Source organism: Ixodes scapularis, unplaced genomic scaffold (genome assembly GCF_016920785.2).
Source record: "Ixodes scapularis isolate PalLabHiFi unplaced genomic scaffold, ASM1692078v2 PGA_scaffold2__306_contigs__length_199485367, whole genome shotgun sequence".
Lineage (NCBI taxonomy): Eukaryota > Metazoa > Arthropoda > Arachnida > Ixodida > Ixodidae > Ixodes > Ixodes scapularis.
In genome coordinates, this window is record NW_024609857.1 from 105,662,329 (window position 1) to 105,673,682 (window position 11,354).

Here is an 11,354-nt window from a genome sequence, read left to right on the forward strand (position 1 = left end):
TTCAATCAAAATGCTTCGACACAACGACGACGCCCCTTGCGTTTTCCCTCTCGGCGTATCCATGCCTCACCCGAATTGTGGTGCTCCTAGTTCAAGGCCACGTTCACCTAATTTGACGTCATTTGTCATCCGGACGTTCGACTTCATCTGCCCGAGTGTCCGTACTCTAAACATCGAGAAATAAATTAAATTAAGTATGGTACATGGCGTGTTATGCCAAAATTCGAGGGCCTCACGTGCCAAACACCGACGAAGGGCATCTGGCACGACCCAGCGAAGGACCGAGGATTCATTTGAACCACCTGACGATCTTTTGACGTGCAACCGATATCTAGGTTACACGGCGCCTTCTCCGCAAGAAGCCCCCGTCAGATTGCTGGCACCCCGTTCGGCATTCGAACCCGCCATCTGGGGGTGGTCCGTTGGGCGGCGCTTTGCCTCGGAGCCACCGAGACGGCTGTCGTGTTATGCCACTCTGCCGATTAACTTGTTGGCAGGGATGGGCAAAATACATGCAAATATGTATCGAAATACAAATACAAAATATTTCATCAAAAATGTATTTAATTACAAATCTAATTACATTTCCAAAAAAGCATTTAAGTACAAGATACAAATACAACCAAATGTATTTGGTTTCCTGCAAATACTTCTCCAAATACATTCCTCAAAATTTGCGTCAGCGACTTCAGGGCACCTGCAACGGGTTTCTGGGCATCTCATTTTAATTTTGCATCGCACACTCAGAAGTTAGTGTGCGAGGCTCTAGTAACGTAATCGAAATATAATCACAAAAAGAAATGTAATCAGCTTGGACGTAATAGGTGAAAAAAGTACAGAGCTTCAAGCAGCTTTTTTTGTCGATTACATTTTGGTATAGGGGTGGCCAAACCGCTGCTCATGAGGCGCATGCGGCTCTTTGCTGGTCACGGTGCGGCTCGCAAATCCCTCGTAAGGGGACCCCCCCCCCCCCCCTCCCCTCCCCCGCCCCTTTCCGCGTTTCCCCAGAAAAAAAGGAAGGGATTTCAGAACGAAGAACTGCTTGCGGTATGGCAGCCTTGTGCCCTCCTACGTACAGTCAACCCGCTTTTCACTGCTATGTTTTCACTGATCCTGTTTCTTTTATTCTTCGAGAGAGTTTGCCGGACCCTAGGGGGAAAGGCATCAAGGACAGGGACTGTCAAAACATGCATGCTCTTTGGCTTGGGGTCGAGGAAATGTTCTGTCTCGCGGCCTTTTTCACTCGCCGGTGATATTTGTCCCCTTCAGGAAACAGACGTTCCCTCCATATCGTTTCTTGTTGAAGGGAAGCCCGGGTTGACCTCATTCATAACTTCCACTAGTCTCAGACATTATGTGCAAGTTCATAAAGGACGAGGAACATTCTTGTGGTCATTTTTACCGGGTTGAAGGGGGGGGGGGGTAACCAGGCAGCGGTGTTTCTTTTGCCCCCCCCCCCCCCCCCCCCCCCTTCCCTTTACGGCGGCTCTCAGAAGTTTCATGGTTTCCTTTGCGGCTCTTAGGCCAGGTCAGCCTGGCCACCCCTGGACTATAGACCAACAAAGAACCGAGACGACCAAGACGCGCAGCACTAGCTAGAGAATTTTTTATTGTTGGAACTCGCACCAGTTACGAAAATCTGGACAACCCGCGCCTTTAGAATGTTCCTGGCAAAAATCTGGATGAGAATCAGGCTGGAAAGCATCCCTAGTTGTCACAGGCACTTATTTAGCCAGTCTCCCCGTGAACATCCATTTCGTCACTATTCTTGCCCTGGGCTAGCACCGTAATCCCGAAGTCACTAAACGCGTGTGCTTGGTTGAGAGACACTGCATTCGGTGCAGAACGTAGTTTTCCTCCTGCTCTGGACAGTGACAATAAATTTGAGGGATGTATTTTCGCCCAGAAAATTGTATTTAATTACAATTATATTTGAAATACCCACGTTTTAGTATTTAAATACACACGTCAAATGCATTAACCAATATGTAATTAAATACAAATGCAAAATACACAAAGTATTTGAAATACGTATTTCAAATACTTGTATTTGAAATATTGCCCATCCCTGCTTGTTGGCAATAATTATTCTCCGAGTTGTGCAACAACCGGTAACTCTTCTGCGAGTTCAAGACGTCCACGGATAACGCCGCTATTCAAAATCCGATCAGCAGTATAATCTCCATAGCTGTTTTAAAGCTTTTTTCTTTTTAAAGCGATACAATTTATCTGTAATTATGCGTAGATGCCATGCCGGCCGTATGGAGTGCTGTTTGGCCTGGGTATGAATGCTATTAGACCATACATGGCTTCCACGTAACTTCATCGCGTCATACTGCTGGTCCTTCCTTGTTCTTGTGCCAGAAAAGCTCACAAACGAATTCAGGGGTGCAAAATGTATGGTGCGGAAGGTACGCCAGAATCGCAATGGCAGCTGATCCGACGTCAGCGCAGGTCATGTATTCGCAACTCTCAGCGATGGTGGTACCGCGGTGTGAGAGTCGCCCTCCTTCCTTGGCGATCGAGTTCAGAATGAAGGTGCTTGCTTACACCTTGTTGATGTGGAAGTGTGAGGTAAGGCTCTTATATCGCTTGTATTTCATAAAATTAGAATTACGCGTCGCAGACCCAACCTCGTCCTGATGTTGTACGACGATCAACCAGATGACAGCCATTTTTATAGGAACCAGCGCTTGGAGCCCCTCGAGGAGGTAGCCTCGAAAAAGCAGCAGAGAGGGAGAGAAGAGGGAGTGTACTGTTCGAAGACGTCTCCCTGAAAATCCACCTTCCTTCAGGCGCCCCTTCTGTCTGTCCTCTGAGTACTTTTAAGTTTATTCTGTGCACAGAATGGGAGCAATTACGACGCAATAACCTAACATTGCCCATGAGGAAAGACTTGGATTGCGAGCGAGACAGTTTCAGAAGATGCCAGGGGTTGGTTAAGGTGTATCCACACGACGGACCGGTCCGCGGACTGATGGATCACGTGACGCGCGGCCCGCGGACCGCCCGGCTAAATTGAGCATCCACACGGCGGACCAAAAGAGCAGACGACTGAGTGAACGGGCCGGTGTAACCCTCAACCTCACAGCTCCGCCAAACGCATGCAGCGAGCTGCTTTGAGGCTATTTGTAAGGAGCCAAGATGGAGGTTGAACGAAAGAGATGTTTGGCCGCGGTGACCCTGGCGTTGACTATTGAGGACGAGGAGGACTTAAGTGAACCGAAAAGGGCATACAACTACTGTCCCACAGAGCGGGGAATTGCTCCACGAGCGCGATGAAGTAAAAAGTTGCATCGTCGCACCATGACGCCATCGTCGTACAACAAAAGGTTCGTCTTCTTCGTCTTCAACAGTTGGCGCCAAAAGAACACGACTTTGGATTTGGATTTCAACTCAAACAACAAAAGTCAGCTTGTTGCCAGACTTAGCACTTCAATTATACTAAAAACGCCGCGGTCCGCCGCCAAGGTCCGGGCGAGAAAAGTCGCTGGCATTTCTCACAAGCGCGGACCACGGACCGCCGGCGGACCTCGCAAACCGGTGACGTAAGATCACGTGATGCGCGGCCCGCGGACCAAAACAGCATTTTGGTCCGTCGTGTGGATACACCTTAAAGGGTTCGGGTCGTGTAGGCACATGTGGTGCCAACTATAGGCCGCTTTTATGGGACTATTTTACCACGCTTACCCGACAGAGTGTGCTGCGTAATAATACGAAGAAATGTTGCGTCTTTTGTTGACCCATTCAGCCTTGGGACTATTTGTAAAGTTTGGACGGACCTCTTTTCGCTTGACGCGCGGTGAATTCGTCAAACGTCGAGGCACAAAGCGAGCTGCGACCAAGCGCAGATTTAGATAGAGAGAGAGAGAGGGGTTCATTTACAGGTTCTCCGATCTGCCTGCGACCACATGGGAGACTGTTTACAGACAGGCCAGACACGGTTGGCGACCGGATTGCTCTGTGGCGCTTGCTCGCTGACAAACTCGTTCGCTTGTTGTCGGCTGCACGGAAGCGTCGCAAAAACCTGCCAGCAAAGAAGACTTTTTTGTTGTGTCCACAGGCAGAAAGAATTCATTGAATGGTCGCCCGGTGTGGGACTCGGGAAAATGCTCATCTCGCGGGAGGCGTCCAGGTTGTTGTAGTGCGAGACCAATAGACCTTTCGCCAAGCATGCAAGCCCCCCGCAGCACCAAAAGGAATGCCGGAAACTTCCTGTACAGCACTAGCCGACGACGGAAGTTACGTTGGAGACAAGGCTCACGAGGGCAGGCGAGCGCCTGCGCTACTGCAACCATATATGGCTTGCATTGACGCCCTATTATCCGCCATTGTAATGGCCTTGCTGCTGGACGCGAATTTTCCTCTGCGTACATTTCCCACTGTTACTCTCCTAACCCTGGCGAGGCCGTGGTTCCAACTACGACACACTTACTGGGACGGTCCGCAACACCATCGCCCGACAAAGACCCTCTCGAAAACCCGGAACCAAGCTAGGTTTTTGAACATCTGCCGAAGTAAATAACGTCAATGGGTCTTCGTCTTCCTCTTTCTCTAACATCGAGAGAAGCTGCTGCTGCGAAGACATGTAACAAGCAAATTTTTGTGTGTATATTTATTCAGCCGGAAGTTACTCTGCTTCAGTGGGCGTCTGGTGTCTCAGCTGTAGATGAGCAATTTAGCCAGCGCGGCACAACCGCTAACCTGGAGTCTTGAACGTGCACCACGAAGTAGTGATACACGACCCTACGCCTGTGCGAAGACCTAAACCTCCACGCCAATGACAAAGGCTCTTGGACTTTATTTTCGTAGATGCCGACAGTCACCTCCAATCACTCCTGGGCCCCGCCGGTGACGCAATGTCCTCATGTCACCGAGGCTATATGAGGGGGATACGCGGACGCGCGCAGCAGAGACAGAATGGGACTTACCATCACTACCATCAAGTTATGTCTCATTCAAACATCATGCGAAAGCCGGCCTCCACCCGGTCCGTCCGCCAGCCCTTAACACCACCACCGAATGTTCTGCGCAAGATTACATAGGAATGACCACCAGCATGATGCGATGACTTCATGCGCAAAACATGTCTACTCCATTTCACCTTACCTCACGGTGGGCCGCAGCGAACTCTCCGAGCCATCCCAACCAATCCGGCACTGGGAACCCATCACGTGGATACGCGACCCGCGCGTTGCTGCGTCTCTCCCGTAGGGCACGTGACGCCCACGCGGCCTTGGATTGGCCCCGATGGCTCGTTGCGTCCTCTGTGGTTCATCTCAAAGTAAGAAACGGAGTATAGTTAGCTGTCGGCTACCGTCTATCTCTCTCGCTGTCCTCAGTACCATTGTAGATATTGCGGGGCGTTACTATAACTCGTTGCGTGCTCGGCACGCGACCTTTTGGGCTTTCCAAGCGGTTTATTCGCTCGGGATGTAGCAGACGTGCGCGAGCCATTCCGTAGGCGCACCCCGACGCCACCCTGGAGGCCGCACGGGCTGCGATGGCCGAGGGGAAGCAGAGAGAAAGCCGGAGTGTCGGAGTCCAAGTCGACGCTGATAAACGGCGAGCATGTGTCGAGGGCGGCGGGGGCCGACGTTACCAGATCTTGCGGAGGCGGCGACATCTCTCGTCTAGAGGCGCTCGTCGCGATCGCGACGATTTTTTTCGCGGCTCGCCATTCCCTGGCAACGCCATTGACTCTTGTCGGGATCCACGACAGAGACTGTGCTCTCCATGGTCGCGGTAGCAGCTACTCGAAAACGATGAGTTGGCGTGAATGTGCGTTGAAGTTGTGTGGCATACATCCTAAAGAACCTTTTGCCGCGCGCCAGATTTGAGCCGCCAATAACTGACCTTCTGTTGTGTCGCCGATACACCCGGCCACTTAAATGGCTAATGACGAATTCGCACAAAAGCCTGCATTGCGGACAAACACACTGTGGTGTCGAGAAAATCATTGCATTGTCGCGTGACCGCCTCGATAAAGTGAAACGAACAGGATGAAAGAAAACAAAACGTCAAGGTAAGTAATGGCTGCGCCCGGGCACATTTGCTGGAAAGCGTCTAACACGGCAGCGCGGGCAGTTGGTTGCTTTCGGAACACGCGCAGCGTGCACACGACGGTAGCTTTGACAGGCCTGTAATTGCACGCGCTTGCTCGCACGAGAAGAGACATGTCGCTCGTGTATAGACCATTCCAATAATCGTGTCCTGCGCGCTGCCATCTTTGTCTCCTGAGCTGTGCAACGCGTACTGGACATGCGCAGTAACTTCCTTCCGTGGAATGGCGGACGCCACGAATGCGTCCCACAGCCCATATCCGTTGGAAAGAGTCTATAGACCAACAGGCGGCTCTGACGTCTCGCCGCTGTGATGGCGCCTGTCGGCACGGCACTTAAGGCAGTGCTTTACCTCACGCAAATCTATGCAGAGCGCAAGTTCGTCTGCTTCTTTTCCTGGGGGTTGCTTTGACGTCAGAACGGCGAGCTCTGATTGGCTCTGATTGAAGAATAGTGGACAGGCCTCAATGACTCTAATTGGCTCTGATTGAAGGGTAGTGGGTAGACCTCGATTCAGCTTGCCCCTCAAGGTCTACCCACTATCCTTCAATCAGAGCCAATCAAAGCTCGGCGTTCTGACGTCACCATAACCCCCGCAAGAAGAAGCAGATGCGGCTTTGTATACTTCGTTTCAGCTTAGGTCCAGGCGCATCTCACGGCATATGAGCTAATGGGACCAATCAGGCAGCGTCAGAAGCGCGAGTCACTAGGCCTTTTCTGGGTTTATGATTGGTTCGGCGGCGATAGAATAGATACAGACACATGACTAACACCGTGGTAGTGCACTTTCGACGCTGTCTGGTTGGTTCGATCGGCTCGTCAGCTGCGCCGAAACTTGAGGTGAAACGAAGTGTAGAGGGTATTCACTGGACGCCACATTTGAGTGCGCTGTTCAGAGCGCATGCTGGGCACAAGCTCGCATTAAGAGGCTTACTAATGGCGAATTCCACTGGTCGTTTTGGAGCGCGCCGGAATTGACTTTTCTGGAGCGAGCCTATTTCACGGGCGATCGGGATCGAGACCGACGTGTTTCACTGGTCGTTTTGGATTAGGTCCCGCTCCAGATCTCGATCTGGATCCGAGAAAAGTCGCTCCCACGATTTCGGCGGATTCAACCGGAAGCCAGCCGGGCCAGCCCTCGGCGCACACACTGACTTCCTTTCTCGTGGGGCATCTCGCCGATCTCGCCTCAGAAGAAGAAGCACGTCGCGGGCTGGGCTCCTAGATTTTCTCGATATTAGGAGAATTCGTAATGGCCGCTTGCTTACCCCTTGGCTCGACAGCCGGTTCGTTTTCCAGGAGGGAGAAAAGAAGGTATTTGCCGCGCTACGCGCATTCCGGCAATCTTTGCTAGAAGCGCCTGAGCCATTCCTGCCGCTCGTGCGTCGAACACGTGTTAGCGCCGCGATTTCGAAAACGTCTTCGAAACGACCGCTGCGGCCGCGGAAGGGGATTCCCGGGCAGTTGAATGACGGGAAAGGCATCCGCCGATCCTGGAGCAGTGGTCATGTTCCACGGGGATCCGTAGGCGGCGCGACCCCGTTCGGATCCTGTGCTCCAGTCCGGATCTGGTCAACTGATCCCGGCGCGCTCCAAAACGCCCAGTGGAATTCGCCACAAGACCGGCAATCTTGACGGTGTAAAGCGCACGCTTCAAAATAACCGTGGAAGCTACCCGTCAGCAGACGCTCGGTAGGTCGCGCACTCGGATGGCCGCCAGGGGAATACTCCGTCTCTGCACACTCGCAGGGCTCACTCCTGGTACGGGAGAACGCGGGCTTGTGGAAAAGCGCTTTTGCGTTGCCCGTCCCTAGTCGCATATATACGTAAAGAAGCACGAGCGCACGCGCACTTTGCGCACCTCACTCTTCCACGAGGGCCCGTCCAACAGCGCGGTTACAGCCCTACAGCTCGTTGAGAGAGCCTTCCCTGGTTAGGAGCGTGATGTATTCCTGATGTCAGCTTTTAACCGGTATACCAGATCCCCGCATGCGATTCTCCGGGCTTAAGCCTGGTTCAGACAGTTGCGTTTGACTGCGTTGCGGCTGCGAGATACCCGGACATCCTTGCTGCTTATGTCGCGTGCCAAGATGATTCCTTGAATAGGATTCCACGCTCCATACGAAGCACAGATCTGCCGGTGACACGCTTTCATTGCACAACGCAACGCGGTGAAACGCACTCAAACGCAAGTGTCTGAACCGGCCTTTACGGGCTTCTGAAGGACACACTTAAGCAAATCGGTATAGATAAACGCTCTCGGTTCATCATCATGCTTTGCTCGAGTTAAAGAGGTATTCACTGGACACCATATTTGAGGGGGATGCTTAGAGCGCATGCTTAGTACGAGCTCACAATAATAGCCTGCTAAGACCGGCAACCTTAACGGTGCTGAATGCACGCTCCAGGAGGACTGCGGAAGCTCGCCGTCAGCACGCGCTCAGCAGCCGCACACACAGATATGGCCTCCAGTGAATACTCCCTATAGGTACACTCACGCACTCTCATTGGAAGAAGAACGGCTGAGGTGAATCGGTTAAAGTAAGAAGAGGCGAGTAAAAAGATGGGGCGTTTTCATTTGCGGAGTCGTACATGTCATAATCGTCGCGCTTGTCACACCGTGAGCACGACGTCGGCGCTTTTTTCGCCGAAGTTAGTGACGAACATCAAATTTCGCTACCGAGAATAGAGCCTTTCCGAAATTCAGTCTGGGCACTTTGATCACTATGATCGTCTGTGGTACGGCATCTGTGCCATACCAATGGCGGCCGTCTAGTGACTGATAAAGGAAGACGTTGAAGATGGTCCTAAGCGGATGATGCGAAGCTTGTACATTCGGGGCATCAGTACGACGCGACGTAGGAATGGAGCGCAAGAGCTACGTAAGCGTTTATTTATAATAACTCAGATTCAATAAATCTGTGGGCGGCACACAATCGGCTTTAAAGCACTTTGGTGTACAGAACTTTTCGAGGCATCTGAGTGGGTTGGAGCTTTGTTCTGAATGCTGGTTCTTGGTCACCATCGAACTGAAAGTGATCGAGAAAGAACTCGCACTAAAAAAATTCATCGCGTGCTGTTGACTTGCGAAAGTGACGGTACCGATACAAGTTCATTTCCGCCATTGATATGGCAAAACTTAAACTGCTTTACGAACCACCAGATGGCACTGAATTTCGAAAAGGGTCTATTGTAGTCGGTAACAGTTTCAGCGCAGTGGATAGATGCTTCGCCTACTACAGCGCGAGCTTTCGTACCTTCTTTAACGACGCACGGGCATCCAGAGCCCGGCAGAAGGCCACGAGTCCGTGCTGGAGGCGGACCATCTGCTGGCTGCTGAACCTGTACAGGGGACTCATTACGAGCGATCAAATTACTCGTAACCATTACGTTTTGGAGTATTTTTGTTATCATTTGAGCACATTTCTTAAAAAGTAATCACGAGGGTAATCTGATGACGCTTGGAAGTAATGAAATTCCCCGTAACCGTTGCTAGTTTCCCCTCCCTTCTCCGTTGGCACCCTTCGCGCAAGTCTGATATCAAGGAATCCTCCACCAAGTCCCCGACTGGAGGATGGTTTTCCAAAACTGGTGAATTCCAAGGTGGATTAAGCTGATAAGTAGTTCATAAATTGGTGATTGGAATCTAATAATGTACAGTAGGAAAAACCCGTTTTCAAACCGGCAGAAAAATTGGTTGGTTCGAAAAACCATTAGTAATCGCAAAAGTAACGGTCACTCGTTCGAGTAAAGGAAATTATTTTTCTTTTGCTGTTCTCACCTTTCCAGCGGCTGTACTATAGTGCCGCTCATATAGTAACTACACGTCAGCGCATATATAGTTCCAACGTCAACCTAACAAAAAAAAAAAAAAAAAAAAAAAAAAAAAAGAAAGAAAGAGGCACGAAGATTAATGATTGTGTGTGTGTATGTGTCCTTAGGTGCTCCTTTTTCCTCTAGTCCATAGTTCGATGACACCTCTCTCCACTTTAGCAAAGCGTACGCTGGGCAGGAGATCGCCTCCTCTCTATCGTTCGCTCTGCTCCAATGGAAAGAAGAGGGAGAACCTTCGCCTGAATTCTCAATCTGTCACCGACGATAGTTGTATTACCGTAGTCGCATGCTGGGCAGGCTGACGATGCTTCTCCTGCCGAGTCATCGTTCTGGCAGAACCTTAGCGAGAGAGGGAACGTCTCGCACGCGCAACGATCCTGCTTGGGGAGCGCGCCGAAAAAGAACTCGAATGTTGTGGAAGCGTTGGAAACTTTCTTTCTTTGCGTCGGGTGGAGGAGAGACCCGCGGAGGTCCTTCGCCTCCCCTTCCCCAGCACATCGTTCGTCTCCGGCGGCTGCGGGCAAACGGCACGGTCCAGCCTTGAGACAGAGGAAGGCCCCCCCTCGGGCGCCTTACGCAAGCCGAAATAATAAAGAGCGAGCCAATCCTGCCACGAGGGGAGCCACCCACTGAGTGATGTCTATTTTGGTCCGCTCTTGGGCGACGTCTCGAGAGTCCTTTTTTTTTTTTTTTCTTTCCCTTTTCCCGACTCTTCTTTTCGTGCAAGTGGCCGCTGCCGACTGCCGTCTCTGAGATACTTTTGCTTTTGTTCGAGCCGGCATACTTCTCTCTCCGAGCCTTGTCTTCTTTATAGATAGTTTTACGTGTTTGTTTTTTTACGCGCGTGTTTGTTTTTATTTGTGTGTGTGCGTGCGTGCGTGCCTTTTTCGGCTTGGGGAAACTTTCCCGCTCGTGTGTGCTCCCAGACCAAACAGCTGAAACAGCTGCGGGGTGTTTTCCACCGCTCGGGCAGACTCTCCGTGTTTTTTTGTTTGCTCTTAATTTGTTTTTTTTTTCGTTTGCCCGATAATTATGAGTCTGTCGCTCAAACTGCGGGACGCGTTATTGATACAGCAAAATAATCATATTAAAAAAATCAAAAAGACAAAAAAAAAAATGAAAACACAAAAGATAACAAAAAAGCAAGAAAAAAAAAACAACCGAAAGCCAAGAAAAAAAAATAAAAAAGAAACACGTTGTTTGGCGACTAAAAACACGCTTTGTCAGGATCGTGTTTGCATACTACCCGGATTGTTTTGTCATTTGTGTACCGGGGGAGTTCTACTGCAAGCGCTGTGTTGAAGTTTGGTCATGGATGGCAAGCGGGTTTCGTGTTCTTGGGTTCTGGTTTTCCTGGGCGATTTCGTGACTGGATAGATACCTGTAAACAGAAGTTCCTTACACTAAATCGTGTCACAAATAAATCGTACAATCCATAATTCCCACTTTGCCTATCGG